Below are 15,993 nucleotides of genomic sequence, written 5' to 3'. Positions count from 1 at the left end.
GCTTAGTCCTGGGCTGGGAGCAGCCCACAGGAAGAACAGCTTTGATTAGCATGTACTCAGTGATAGGCACAGAATGCAGCAGCTGGAGCCTTAGATCAGTTTCACCCCCTGAAGCAGGGGATCTGAAAGGTGCATTCCCGTAGCAACTACACTCCTTTGATTTTTTTTTCATTAGCAAAACAATAATAATCCCTTCCTTTTGTAGCTTCTTCAGAAAGCTACAGAAATTTAAAAGAAAAATCTTAGAAAGCTGGTAAAAGGGAGTAAGAAAATCCCATCAAAACTGACAAGCAGAGGAGCCCTGGGATCCCTGCCTAATTCTGAAATGACTTAGACATCTCGCTAAATCTAAGCAGCTGTTACAGATAGCCTTTAACAAGGGTAATCGCAGGTAACAAAGCCACCACCCAAAATAGAGGAATTAAGAGATTTCAGAGATCAATAAAGTGCACATCAAGAGCTGGAGCTGTTCTCCCAGTCATACTTTGGTATTGATGTTGGACATCTCGCTGGACAGGACTCTAGGCATGAGCAGACTGGGGACACTGTCTGTTTTCCCTGCTATACTCTTACTGGCCAGGCTTTAGTGGTTTCCAGTCAAGGGGGAACCAGCTTGGCAACTGTTCCTCAGGTGTCAGTTCTTAGTGTTTCCATGAGCTCAAAAGGTGGTAAGAGAGAATCAGCATCTGCCAAGAAGGTCCCCTGCTGTTGCAGAAAGAACCAGATTCTACAGCCCCAGGCCCAAGTTTGCAGCTCAAGTCTGAATCTAGCTTGCCATGTGATCTTCTTTTAGCAAATGGACTGGTCTCTCTGTGCTTCCGTCTTCCTCTCTGCAAGATGGAACAATATTCACCAGCCCTTGGATGTTGTGAAGGCTAAATGGATCTGTGAAAGGAACTAGCCCAGTGCCTGACACAGAGTGGGTACTTAAATGTCCAATTGAGTCAGAAGGTAGTTAAAAATCAAGGAAGAATGTGACTAAGGAGTAAGAGAGGGAAAGAGAGATGAAGATGGTATAACAGTGATCTCACAATCCACTCTTGTGGCAGCCAGCCTCGATGATGCACCTGTTGATCCCTACCCTCCCACATTTACCGGGGCTGAGCTGTTGTGACCAATACAATACGGAAGGAATGATGGCACATTACTTCTGAGGTTAAGTTATAAAAGGTTCTGTCTTCTGGGTGGCTCAGTCAGTTAAGCGTCCGGCTCTTGATTCTCGGCTCAGATCATGATCCTGCAGTTTGTGGGTTCAAGCCCTATTACTATTGCCAGGTTGCACACTTATATAATATTTACTATGTGCTAGGCACTGTTCTAAATGCTTTGCACAGAAGTCATTTAAATCCTTCTTGTGTGACTCCAGAATGTTCAAAATTTCATTAAAAACCACTCTGTGAGCCAGACACAGTACCGTGGACTTCAGCTGCTATACCGTATTTATTCCTAACAACCCTATAAGGTGTGCTGTTGCCAGAGAGGCTTTATGGATAAGGAAACTGGGATCATACAGTAAGTTAGCCATTATATTATTGACCTCACTGGAGGAAAGGAAACATTTGAGTAGAACATATTCCTGTGTCACAGGAAGAGGAAGTCTTAAGAAAGAGCTGGCAAACAGGAAATATATATATTTACTCAGCATGAACTAATAGTCCAGATACCACTTTATAAGTTCTATAGGTACAGAGATAGGGCCCTTGATCTCATGGCATAGGAGTTAGCAGGAGAATGGTTAATAAACATATAAGTGTGTGTGTGTACATAGTCAACTGGTGATTGGCGTAATAAAAGACAGGTCAAGGATACAGCATGCCTGGCATGGAACAGAGTTGCTATGGTACACAAGTGATCAGAAATGGCTTCTTTGGAGATGCCTGGGTGGCTCAGTTGGTTAAGCATCCAACTTCAGCTCAAGTCATGATCTCATGGTTCATGAGTTCAAGCCCCATGTCAGGCTCTGTGCTGACTGCTCAGAGCCTAGAACCTGCTTTGGATTCTGTATCTCCCTCTCTTTCTGCCCCACCACAGCCCACCCGCACTCACTGTCTCACTCACTCTCAAAAACAAAACACAAAACTAAAACAAAACAAAAGATTATAAAGATTATGCTAATGTGTTTGAGGAACAACAATGTTGTTAGTGGCAGTAAAATGAAGTGACCTAGAGGGAGAACAATAGGAGATGAGGTCAGTAGCCCAAATTGCATAGGCTCTTATAGGCCACAGCAAAGTTTTAGCTTTTACTCTGAATGATACGAGAGCCAGTGGAAGGTTTGGGGCAGAGGAATGACAGGATGTGACTTAGGTTGCAAAAAAGGAAAGTAATCACTCTAGTTGCCATGTTGAAAATAGGCTGCAGGGAGGCAAGGTCTGAAGCAGGGAAATTGGTCAAGAGGCTACTGCAGTGATCCAGTGACAGATGCTAGTGGCTTAGATTGGGATAAAAGCAGTAGTGTGAAGTGGTTGGATTCGGGATATATTCTGAAGCAGAGACAACAGAACTTGTTGATGGGTTGGATGCAGCATATAGAAGACTGTCAGGACAACTCCAAGGATTGTAGCAAAAGCAACTGGACAAATAGACACGTCCCTTACTAAACCTGGGAACACTACAGGAGGAAGGTTGGGGGAGGAGGAAATCATGAGTTGGATTTTGGTCAAGCAATGTTTGAGATGCCTATTATACATCCAAGTGGAAATGTTGACTAGTCAGTTGAATATATGGGTCTGTAGTTCAGAAAAGAGATCCAGACCTGGGTGATAAATTTGGGAGTCTTCAACCTGTATTTAAAACCATGAGAATGGACAAGATCACCTAAGTAGTGAGTGGAGATAGAGAACGGTCTACAGGTTAAGTTCTGGGGCAGTCCAATCTTCAGAGGTCAAGAAGGAACCAGCAAAGGGGACTAAGGAATGTGGTATCCTGCCAGTTAAGAAAGCATTTCAAGGAGGAAAAAGTGATCAACTGTGCCAAATGTTGCTGATGAGTCAAGTATGATGATGGCTGAGAACTTGGCATTGGACTTGGAAACATGGAGGTTGTTTGTGACCTTGACAAAGAATTGTATTGGTGGTGTGATGAGCATGAAAGCCTGTAGTAGGATTAGCATCAAGAGACAATAAAAGGAGAGGAAGTGGGGTGAGCATGGATATCCCTCAAACTCAGGCATCTACTGCAGTCACAAACTGGTCCACCAATGTGACTCAGGTAGACAGAGAGGCCACTTTCCCCTTCACTATGATGATATAGCTCAAGACAAAGGAATAGCTCTCATCAGCAAGAAACCAAAGAGGAAAATGACATGCATATCAGGCACAGCTCCATAACTGAAGTGACAGAAAGAGCATTGCAGGGACAGGAAGCCTATATGGCAGGGGTGGGAGGGGGGGTCCCAGAAACTCATAAGGAGGCAGGAGTATGGGGTTTGGGCTACAACTGAGTCAAGTATGTCAACTCCCCCCATGATGGATGTGACCCTAGAAACTGAAAAGATGTAGACAACCTAAAGAGAAATCAGTATTATGATATATGCAGCATGATTGTCATGTGGAAAAAGAAAATTCCAGTCAAAGACCTAATGAAACTTACCAAAATGTACAACAATGTCAGTGTGAAAACAATGAATTGTGGGTGAGTTCTTATTTTCTCTTTTTTGTAACCTGTAGTGCTCAGGCAGCTTTTATGATACAAAAAAAAAAAAAAAAAAAAAGTTAAGGGGACAATAATCCAAGCCTTTCTCCCAGAGTTAGAGTTGTTATGAAGATTATAATAATGACTAATATTTCAATAGCTCACAAAGTGCTTTTCACACATGCAATCTCATTTAATCTTCACAACCAACATGCCTTTCTTTGGCATTTTGCAAATGCCTTTATTATTGCACTTAGCAAACAGTGGTGCAATGATCTGTTTATATATCTATTTCTCATCCTAGACTGAAGTACCCCAAAGATAAGAATGTCTTTTCATCCTTTTCCTTCACAAGTAATACAAGCCATGGCACATGACAGGAGCTTAATAAATGTTTGAGAATGGGTAGATAATGGTTGGGAAGATAGATGGATAGAAAAATGGATGGACAAATGGAAGGAGGGATGAGAAGACAGACAGGGATCAAGGGATCAATAGATTATGACTTCAGACATAAGCACTTAATTGTCCCCAAATCACACAGGTATCCTTAATTCCTACAAACTGAGTCAACTACCACTCCCTCCCCACCCCCACCCCAAACTAAGTATTTTTAAAACTCATGGCTAGTTGACCTTCTCCATATCTCACATGTCTGGTGATCTTGGCCAGTCCCTCCTTTTAGCTGTTTTCTCCCATACTTGTATTCCCACATTGCTCCATGCCTCTTCTCTGCTGCCCTAAATCCCATTCCTCCCATCTTACCCAAACCTTTGCACTCCATAGATCAGAGCCTTCTGAACTATAAAAAATGTTGCTACATCCTCCAACTCTCATGTTCTGCCTAAAGTAAACCTGGCTCTCACCATGTGGCCCCACTTTACCTTCCCTAGGGAGCTTCTCACTTTTCCCCATTTCTGGAGAATTTTTCTAGAACATCTCTGGGTTAGATATTCTTCTATGTGCTAATACCATTGATTAGATTCATCAGTGTATTAGCTCTTTATTTTAGCAGTTGCCTTCATGTTATACAGAAGCTGTACACACAAAGCCAGATTTCTGTGTGTAGACAATTCAAGCTCATTCATATATCTGGGTAGCTTTGACTACTAGATGTCTGCAAGAAACATGACATACTTAGCACAAGCATCAGGACAATTTCAATTGCAAGGGACAAAAATCTAGCTCAACCTGGCCTACATTAAAATAAAGTGAGTGTATTGTCTCATGCAGCTTAGAAAGTCATTCTGGCATCAGACCATCAGGGCTTTGCCTTCTTTCTTATGGTGGGAAAGATGACCACTGGCAACCTACATGGCCCATAGTCTAACATGAAGATATCCTCTTTTCCCAGCGTTCATCTGTCAATCACATACAAGAGCTCTGATTGGCCCTGAACTGTGTATCAGTTATGATGTTCAGAGGAATGCAGTATTGTGACTGAGAGTCCCTAAAGGAGCATAGGAATTTATAATGGTGGTGGCGGGCATATGGACCCCTTAAGATAAAACAATATGCACACTACATTTAAGTAGGATCCATATCATCTCAAAACAGGTCAATAGTGGACTGGTTACACACACACCAAACCACTCATCCTTCAACTTTCATATCTACATCACTTTCCAACTTGCTAAGAATTAGCAAATTCTAAATGGAACATGATAAGAAAGGATAGAGGATATGCCTTTTGATTGGAAATTTACATATAAAATTATTAACCATTGTTTCTTCTAGCAAGAAAAGTGGGAAGGGGGGAAGTAGTGTTAGAAAAGAACTTGATTTTTCTCCTGTGCTTATTTTTCTGTATTCCTTGGTGCTTTCACAAAAAGCATGAAGGAATGGAAAAGCTCACCATAAAGGAAAGAGAATAAAGACGCAGGAGTTTGGTTCAAAGAGAGATTGGACAAAAAAAGAGGAGGAAACGGAGTTTGCTGGGAGGGGTGCACAGAACTACAGGGCCTCCCCCGTACCCTCATTCTTGGACAGCTAAAGGCAAAGAGTGGCAACATCTGTGGTCCCTTCACAAAGCTACAGACAGGCATAGAACAGAGGGAAAATTATTATTAGTGCTATATTTGCCTACTGTTTAAGTCCACACTCCAGTATATTATGAATTAATTCAAATGTGGAAATTCATTTCCTTTGAACAGTATGTTGATAAATTTAAAAGTTAAGTTGGGTCTAAAATCTATCCTATATTAAAAAAAATAAAAGTCCCAAATTTCAAACAAACTGGCCAGCATTAAAATAGGAAAAGACCAAGTTGGGAATTAATATTTCATCCAAACTTGATAATTTTTGAATTCCTGTGGATGTAAGTTCCAGTTGAATTATCAACCTTGTCTGGACAGAACGAGAATGATTTTTAAAAATAGCCTTTAAATCAAGTTGGATGAATGATGGTATACAATGTTGGTATATTTTGGAATGGGGGAAAAGTGAATGATATATTTGAGTGTCATTAAGGCTGTCATGAGTGAGAAATGAGGTCACTAAATCTGACAGTGCGCTCATGATTTGGCTCCATGGAATGTAAAATTAAGAGAGAGAAGCACAGCGTACCTAATCCATGTACAGGATCTGATCAGTTTCATCCAGAACACATTTGCTGAGAACTATTACATTTAAAGATCATCAATATTGTATATTTAAAATCAGTTTCAGTTTGGAAAAGGGTATGGATAAATTGAGAAAATACAGTTTTACTGAGACCACCTGACATTCAAGAATTTTACACTAATTGGAGTGAATTTAATTTCCTAAGGCAGAGTATCTGTTCTTGTTTCGATCCCCCGTGGATGTGGGGAACAGAAAGACAGATAAACAAGTGTTTAACATTCCCGACTAGACCAAACCTTTGTGCATTATTCAGAATGCAGCTGCTCAGAGGGAAAATTACATACAACATCTTTCCACCCAAAGAGCAGGAACATGTGATCTTCTAACAGATACACTCAGAGACCCCTCCCCCCTTTTACTCAGATAACAATAACTCTATCCAAAGGGATTTTTATACCAGATGTATCCAAGGGACCAAGGAGAGTGGGAGGTGTTCCAAAATTAAAGGCAAAGAATAGTGACACGAAATTAGTGACTACAAACCAGATGTTTAAAACAAGAACTATTATGGGGCAGGGCAAGCGGACCATTTTTCCCCGCCTCCTGCTATCTCCAAAAAGCCTCAGACTTCTGTACTCTCTTCCACTGACTCTTGTACATCTAGACATAGAGCAAACTAACAAATGTTCATCATATAGCTTTAATCCTGTGTCTCATTATCAGGTCCCACCCACCTGTAATGTGCCATCAATTAATTCTGTAGTTAAGTTGTAAAGAACATAATTATATTCTATTCTTTGCATGCTAAAGTGTTAATTTGTTTAATGTAATCCTCTTTTAAGATCTAGAAATGTGTAGCTCTTTTTAGCAAGTAGGCTTTTTTTTTTTTTTTTTGAGCCTTAAAATATAGGAGGGTAAATAGTTCTGTTCTCTTTCATCCCTGAGAAGCCATCATCACCAAGGAGGATGACTATGAAGACAGTTAATGTAACTGAAAGACATAGGGTGGTAGTGACCATAGCGGACTAAACAGCCTATGCCCAGATGCCCCACCAAGAAGAAATAGTACCTATTTAGCAACAGCTGATTGTTGCCATGTGGAAATTCAGGCCCAGGTTTACTAGATCTCCCTGTATTTTCATGAGAAGCCATAAATCTAAATTTTTAATGAAGTATCTCTCTTTTTTAAAGGCTAAATTTTTATTACACTCTTTATACCAAAACAGAACATATCTGCCATCCAGGGTTAGCCTGTGGATCATCAGTTTGAACTCATGACATACTTAAAGATAAAAGTCCAGTTGTAAAGCATTTAAAGGCTCATGGCAATGTGCTGGTCATCCTAAGGACAAGACTCAACAACCATGTCCCAATTGGGTTCTTTTGCCAACAGGAGCCAAGGCCAGACTTGAGGAGATGACCCAAAGCCATTTCTTCAGTGCAGATGTATAGTAATCGCTCCTGGGATATGTATTCCATATATTAACTGGGGCTTGTGCCATTTTAAATGTGTCAATGTTCCTGTTATAGACACCTCATATAAACCACAGGACATTGCCTTTTGGAAATCATAAGCTTTTATCAAAGGAAAACCAGTAACAAGTGGACCTTGAATTATTTAACTATAGAAATTTTTCTTAAGAAGTTGAGATAAGGGGGAGGTTGCATTCAGGAACCACAAACCTACAGACATGGGCTTCAAAGAAGTAACAACAGATAAAAACATATGACTTCAAGGAGTCAAATATATCCATTTACTTATTCAATAAAATATTTACTGTGCTACGAGGTATACATGCATTTGTTCTTGAATCTTTATGACCACCTCCTGTCTTAATTCAGGTTCCAGATGAAGCAGAACCCAAGGCAAAAATTTGAGTGTTGGTATTAAGAGGTGACTGCAAGAAACACCAGAAGGGGGTGGAGAAATGAGACAGAAAAGTCAGAAAAGGGTGTGCTGTCACACACAGTCACCACCATGGGGAACTAGATTTCACTACCACCACGAAGCTCCAGGATACTGTGTAGATTAGGTGGTTCAGTTACCCATTCAAAGAGTGAAGAGCTGGGATATTTATACAACTAGTCCCTTTACTCACTGGCTGAAAGCTGTTGGCAGAGAACATTAACTTCTTGGCATTTCAAGCTGCCATGCTAGCAAGGGGGAAAGTCTTTGGCAGTGTAAGAGAGACCCCAGGGAAATGCAGGTGCTGGCAATGACAAGTTAGGCCAACATGCACAGAAATGAGCTAGAGTGGTATGGGTGGAACACAAAGAGTGCCTGCTACAGCCCAAAGGTCAATCCTACCATTGTCCCCACTTCACAAATGAAGAGATGTGTGGGGGTCACTCTTCCAGTAGAAAAGTACTCCCCCTTCAGAAGTTTGCCTTGCCAGTCAGGATCAGGCAGACAAGACTCCCTGGGGAAATAGGGACATGGAGGGTACAAGTTGTTAGCTGTACTGACATCCATAGGAGAAGACACTGGTAGTCTACACCTTGGTCTCCAGGTTTAAGCATCAACAAAGCATCAGGAGGCAGCAGCAAGCAGGGCTTTGATGCCGTGATATGTATGATCTTTGGGCATCATCAGTGATGATGGGAAACATCACAATGAGTAGAGACAGGAAAGGAGGAAAATGACAAATACTGTATAAAAGAGCCACTGTGAAGGACCACTGAGTACCCCGAGACCTTTGATACTGTTTCATGAAAAAGTGAGGGTGTGTATACTTCCCTAGACTATTTGTGGCAATTTAGAATGACCTAATTTTTATCCATAAGTGACAGAAATTAAACACTGAAGGTGTACTGGGCTTCCAGAAGTACTTTCTCTTTCTCCATTGAAAGCTGTACCAATTATTTAAGATGACATAGATCAATTGCTAAACTATTAAATGTCAGTTAACATCTTTGAAAACTGAATACAAAATGAACCAACTAACACTGCCTTGTTATAGCCCCACTGTGTACAAGAATTAGGTTTAAATGCTTAATGAATGTATGAAAATATAATTACCAAATTATTGCTCTTAGAGAGATGATTAATAATCATATCATTGACTTTTCCACTGTGCTCCTGAGTGGTTGAATTGGAATATTTCTGTCCTTTTAAGAAGAGGAAGAGACATGAAAGTGTTCTCTCTCTCTCTCTCTCTCTCTCTGCACACACTGAGGCAAGGCCATGTGACCACACAGCAAGAAGGTAGCCATCTGCAAGCTAGAAAGGGAGCCCTCAACAAAAACTAAACTTGCCAGCACCTTGATATTGGACTTCCTAGCCTCCAGAACCATGAGAAGTTAATGTCTATTGTCTAAGCCACTCCAGTCTACAGTATTTTGTTATACAGCCTGAGTGACTAAGACACTCCCCTACCGGATTCTAATCTAATTGGGAATTGGACACTGCCACTATTCATTCTTTATTTCCAGTACCGAAGGGAGAGAGTGGCACTTAGTAGGTGTTTATGAATGAAGGAGGGAATCTACCTTTGTGGTTGAATACAATTTTTGCCTTTATTTTGGGATACAACAGAAAACTGAATGATCATATTCAAAAACATCTAGAAGTTCGAATCTTGAGTCTACCAATTACTAACTGAGCAACCATGATCAAGCATCTTGACCTCTCTGAATATCATCATTCTTAATTGCAAAATGATGGTTATCTTAGCTTGGCTTCTTTGAAGTAGGCCATGAGATAAGGACTTAGAAGCAGGTGATTCTGCAGAGGATAAGAAAGTGAGACGGAGAAGAGAGAAAAGCCAACTGAGCATGAGTTCATAAGCAGGTTACTGCTGTGGGCCACTAGAGCTCAATCCCACAAGGGGAACTCTGAAAAATGGTATAAAATGTGCCCCCAGAAACTTCAGACATGTCAGAAGCATGGACAAATTATCTGCTCATTCCACCTTCTCACTGGTTCAGACCTACACACACACACACACACACACACACACACACACACACACACACACACCCGTGATCTTTACTTCTACTTTCAGGCTTTTCTATGTGCTGTAGGGCAAGTTTCCATGATGCCAGATAAAGCTCTTAGGCACAGGAAGTAGAAAGCAGTTGTGCAGATAGGAAATCACAGCTGCAGGTGAATTTAGGTGGACCAAGGGGAGGTAGGATGGGGCATTACCAGTATCTACTACAAGAACCACCTCACAGAGAGGCTGGGAGTATTAACTGAGAAAATGTATACAGAGCACCAACCACAGTGCCTCATTCGTGAAAAACCACCTACAAATTTTTGTGGTGGTGGTTGTAGTAGTTGTTCTTGTTAAATACGGTGGTGAAAATTACAACTCATAAAGAGAATACTTGAATTTACAAGTTAATTCCACAATGCTGCTGCCTGTTCTGAATCAAGGTCTTCTGCAGGTCTGTGAATTATATAGCAGTGAAGAAAATACGATCACTGCTCCCACGGAGCTCACATTCCAGGAGACAGTCAGACTACAAAGTAAATGTTGATTCCCTGATCTGTCTTCCTTCATCTCTTTGGGTGGAGTTGCTCTTTCTTTATGGTATCAAGGAAAAAGAAAATCATCCATGCATGCACATTTTATTACTAAACTAAAATACCAAATACATCATCACCTCTTGTGCCATACACATGCCTTATATGCAATGACCACTGCCTTAGACTGCAAATATGGCTATTCTAAGGTGATTCTGTTTCTTCCTAACCACTATGGCCCATCAACAGTGTCTTAGTTTATATTTTCCAAGAAGTAGATGTTGGGAAGATCCAAAGGCAAGGAGTTTATTTAGGAGGTGATCTCAGAAAACTCCTATAAGCAAGTGGGAAAGTGAGGCAAGGGAAAAAAGACAATCAATGTTGGGTGTATTATCAACCTGTTTCATGGTGGACAACTGGATCTTAAGCTAGGGAATTCTTTGAGTCAATGTAGAACACATACCTTACAGTCATCCCAGCTGGGGGATGAGAGGTCCCAAGTATTTAATATACCAGCTCCCATTAGGCACCAGTTGAGGGGGACTCCCAGAGGGGGTTAATTCTCTGGCTCTTCTGGGCTGCTGAGCTCTGCCAACAGAGCAGGTTCTGGCTGCCAGAGGAAGCCTCAGGCAGATAGAAGGGAAAACACAGAGGAGGCTTAACTGAGAGCTCTTGAGTGGCCATGTGTCAGAGCCACAGAGAGAAGATTTACTGTACAACATAAACTCTGTGAGGTCAGAGCCTGGGTCAGTCTCCTTCAGCATGGATCCCTAGTTTCTAACACATTCCCTGGCACACAGTAGGCATTCAATGAATACTTTTGGATGGATGATGGATGGATGGCAAGCACTTGCACGGAATCTTAAAAGGATCAATAGGAGTTCACCAGGCAATCCAGGATAAAGGAACGTCATAGTCAAAAGTACAGAGTTATATAAAAACATGCCTCCATGTTAGGAAAGCTCTCAGGCCAACCCATTACTTTAAATTGTACAGCTGGTTAGAAAGTATTTCCTTCTATGGAGGCATCATCTGCCTCCCTGTAAATTCCACTCTCTCCTCCTACTTTTGCCCTTTGAAACAGCAACAACAACAAAAACCTAACTTCTCCTTCATATCATAGTCCCTCGGATGCTCGATGACACTTCCCCTTTCCCCAAATTAAAAAATCTCTGGTTTCTGGTCAATACCCCAGAAAGAAGATTTTCATCCAGGTATTTTTTTTTGACCACATGACATTATATTTTAGGTCCTCAAATTAAGAGTGTAGAATACAGCGTTGTGTAGTAACTTTAGTGTCCTCCAAATGTGGGTTCAGATTTTGACACTTATAGTCGTATGATTTGGGATAAGTAACTTATCTTCCCTGAACCACACTTTTCATCTGTAGAGTGGAGGTCATAACACTTCTCTCACTGGAAGCTCTAATGGGCATTTAATAAAGTTCATTCTCTTCCAGTGAACTTACTGACCTTTTCTCCACCATGTTCCTACTAACCCACATCCCTCTGACATACCTCCTTCCCCCTAGGACTTGTGAGTTTTCAGTGTAGAAAAAGAATGAGACCAGATAAAGATCCACATCACCCAGGCCACTGCATAGAGAATTTAGTTCAAAGGAGGCTGCCCTGGTCCTCCCTCCCCTCTCTCCAGCATCTCAAAGTTAAGCAGCCATTCTTGCTCCTACAAAAGAAGAAATAAGTACTGTTCACTTGTTCACCTGCTGAGCAAAGGGACTGATTACCCAAGAAAGGGAAGTGTCGCCCACAGGGATCAATACAGATGAGGCTTTGAAAAGGTTGGCTGGCTGCACAGGATTAGATATTGATCTCGCTTGTTTTCCTAGTTATTGCTCTGTTCACCACCTGTGGAGGCCACTTCTAATCTCCTCCTAATACCAAACAAGAGAAGAGAGCTCAGCCCAGAGCAGACTGGGTATATGATGATTGCAGAACATGAAGGAATTCCCAGTACTCCTATCTAGAAAACCATGAACATAGGGGAAGAGATCCCTCCAACACTGTATGACAAGTTGGGGTTGAGTGGAGGGTTAAAACGAACTAGGCACACAGACCAAACTTGGTTTGAAACCCAATCTTCAACCATCCCATGGAACTCTGAGATGTCCATACAAAAATCAGGAGGAGGGGAGGAGGCATCTAGATAAATGTCTGTTGGTCCTCTGGGAAATCCTATTAGTGAAACGTTAGTGCATAAAAATAACATTGTTTTGCCAATCAAATTGGAAAAGGTTTTTTTAATGATAATACTGAGTGATAGCAAGAGTTCAAGGAAATGAAAGGAGTAACTTTTCTGGAGAGCAATTTGACAATATATTTCAAATGCTGTAAAATTCATCATATACTTTGAACCAGTAATTCCACTTCCAGGAACTGATCTGGAAAATGTAATCATTAATGTGTGAAAGGCTTTGCTACAAGTTGAAAGGCACATGCCTCTTCTTGGAACACAGACTGGGGTGGAAGGAAGGTTGGTTGTGAAGCCCAGGATGGACTAGGAACTACAGTGAGCAGTTCCCAGATGCTGTGTAGTACAGGGTCCAGATCTGTTGCAGAGAAAACCCTATCCAGGCCAGGAGATCCTTGGGTAGTTGAGAAGTATGTGGGCATCACTGTGTTAGGAATATAGAGAGGATGCCATCCTTGCCCTAGAAATGTTCACTTTATAAATGTGGGCATGAGCAATGAAATAGAAAAGTATACAATCTTATAATGGCAACTGGAAAATCAAGGTGGGTAGATGCAAAGAACAAGAGGGTTAATTCTACATAATGGTTAGTAAGACTCCATCAGGGAATGACTCATGACCTGAGTCTTGAAAGTGAATATTTAGCAAAGAAGACAAGTGAAAGAGGAACATTCCATGGTATAAGTAAACACTCATGAAGTGCATGTGTACAGAGAAGTACATTTGGAGAAGAAAAAAAGAGTAAGATCTCAGGGGCCCCTAAGAGCCACAGTGAGGAAAGTGGGTCACAGTGACCCAAGCAATGACTTCAACTCAAGGAGGCATGAAAGCTGAAAAAGTGGCTCATGTTTTTCTTTAAAAACAAAGTCAATGCCTCGAACGCTTGACCCAGGTCTTCTGTCTGTCTCCTCATGACATTCCTTCAAAAATAAAATTTATTTAAAAGCTCAAACTCTGAAAAGTACTTGTGGAATATCTCTTACTTCCAGAACCATTTGAGACTGCTTTGGTTAGAAAATCTAACTCTCGGGGCGCCTGGGTGGCTTAGTCGGTTAAGCGTCCGACTTTCGCTTAGGTCATGATCTCGCGGTTCGTGGGTTCGAGCCCCGTGTCCGGCTCTGTACTGACTGCCAGCTCAGAGCATGGAGCCTGTTTCAGTCTGTGACTCCCTCTCTCTCTGACCCTCCCCTGCTCACGCTGTCTCTCTCTCTCTCTCCTAGAAATAAAATAAAAAACATTTAAAAAAAAAAAAAGAAAAAGAAAATCTAACTCTCTTCTTTCCCCTCTTCTTCTCCCCATGGTCTTCCATTAAGTTCCTCTTAATCTTCCTATATGTGCAAACATATGTTATCTGTCCTTCTCTGCCTGACTTATTTCACTCAGCATAACACCCTCAAGTTCCATCCATGTTGCTACACATGGCCAGATTTCCTGGGGAGAGGGAGGGAGGCAAACCATGAGAGACTCTTGAATGCTGAGAACAAACTGAGGACTGATGTGGGGGGAGTGTAAGGGGGGTGATGGGCATGGAGGAGGATACTTGTGGGGATGAGCACTGGGTGTTATATGGAAACCAACTTGACAATAAACTATTAAAAAAAAAAAAAAAGAAAAGAAAATCTAACTCTCACCAATCCGCTTACTTTTATCATCCTTGCAGGGATGGGCCCCTCTCATCTTTGCAGCCAATATTCTATGAGACATAATCACTGAAAGCCCATTTATTCCACTATTGGTAATACAACATTATAAAGAAATCTGGTTAAAGAACACATGAATGGGACACCTGGGTAGCTCAGTCAGTTAAGCATCCAACTTCAGCTCAGGTCAGGATCTTGAGGTTCATGAGTTCAAGCCCCACATCGGGCTCTGTACTGACAGTTCAAAGCCTGGAGCCTGCTTTGGAATCTGTGTTTCCCTCTCTCTCAGTCTCTGTCTCTCTCTGTCTCTCTCTCTCTCAAATAAACATAATTTTTTTTTTAAAGAACACATGATTGTTTGTGGTTTTCAATGCCTTTTTCTTCTGTAGACAGAAACTGGCCATGGACTACATAAGATGAATATTCATCCCTGGTTATTTAAGCTCATGTAGAATCAGTCCCTAAAACCATATGGGAGTCAGGGTCAATAGAAAGAGTCTTGACAGCTAAGATTATAATTTTCAGTGGAGAACAAAACAAGAAATGTTCTAGGCATCTTTTTCTTTAACTTGTATTTGAGTAATTCAAACATGCCTTTGGGTAAGATCGACACGTGTCTACCAGCTACAGAGGGCAAAAGAAAGATAAACATTCACTTATAAATTGATAACATGGTTTTGTTGTCACATCCTAAAAAGTATTTATTGTAAAAACTGTCCTGCTGTGAAACCACTGACAGCAGAAATAACTTACTATTATTATTCCTAAACCAAAGCCATTCCTTTGGTAGCTGCCTCCCAATATTACCTACTAATAGCAACAATCATTAAAGCAAATGATGACAATTATTTCCCTCCCTGTGTCCATGTCCTTTTTCAATTTGACTCTCAAGCTCATCAAGAAGTAGAGTTGAGAGGCACCTGGGTGGCTCAGTTGGTTAAGCGTCTGACTTTTGATTTCAGCTCAGGTCATGACCTCATGGTTTTTGAGATAGATCTCCACTTCAGGGCTCTGCACTGACAGCATGGAGCCTGCTTGGGAGTCTCTCTCTCCCTCTTTGCCCCTCCCCCACTCATACATGTGCACAAACTCTCCCTCTCCGGAAATAAACAAACATTTTTTAAAAAAGAAATAGAACACACTCTGGGGCACCTGAGTGGCTCAGTTGGTTGAGCATCTGACTCTTGATTTTGGCTCAGGTCATTATCCCAGTGTCAGGAGACTGAGCCCCGTATCAGGCTCCACACTGGGCATGGAGCCTTCTTAAGATATTCTCTCTCTCTGCCCCTCTCCCCTGCTCATCCTCTCTCTAAAAAAAAAAAAAAAAAAAAAAGAAGAAGAAGAGGAGGAGGAGGAAAAGAAAAATAGAAAGAACAGTCCATTCTTCAACTCTTTGAATCTATATCAGTTTTGTAACTTGCATGATCAAAAGAATGTGGGAGAAAAACTCAGGTGTCAGCAAAGTCTAAGTGGGAAGCTAGA

The sequence above is a fragment of the Hyaena hyaena genome, unplaced genomic scaffold, assembly GCF_003009895.1.
Source record: "Hyaena hyaena isolate Hyena2069 unplaced genomic scaffold, ASM300989v1 scaffold_25, whole genome shotgun sequence".
In the NCBI taxonomy this organism is placed as follows: domain Eukaryota; kingdom Metazoa; phylum Chordata; class Mammalia; order Carnivora; family Hyaenidae; genus Hyaena; species Hyaena hyaena.
The sequence above is the reverse complement of the archived record's forward strand: the minus strand, read 5'-3'. Positions refer to the sequence as shown.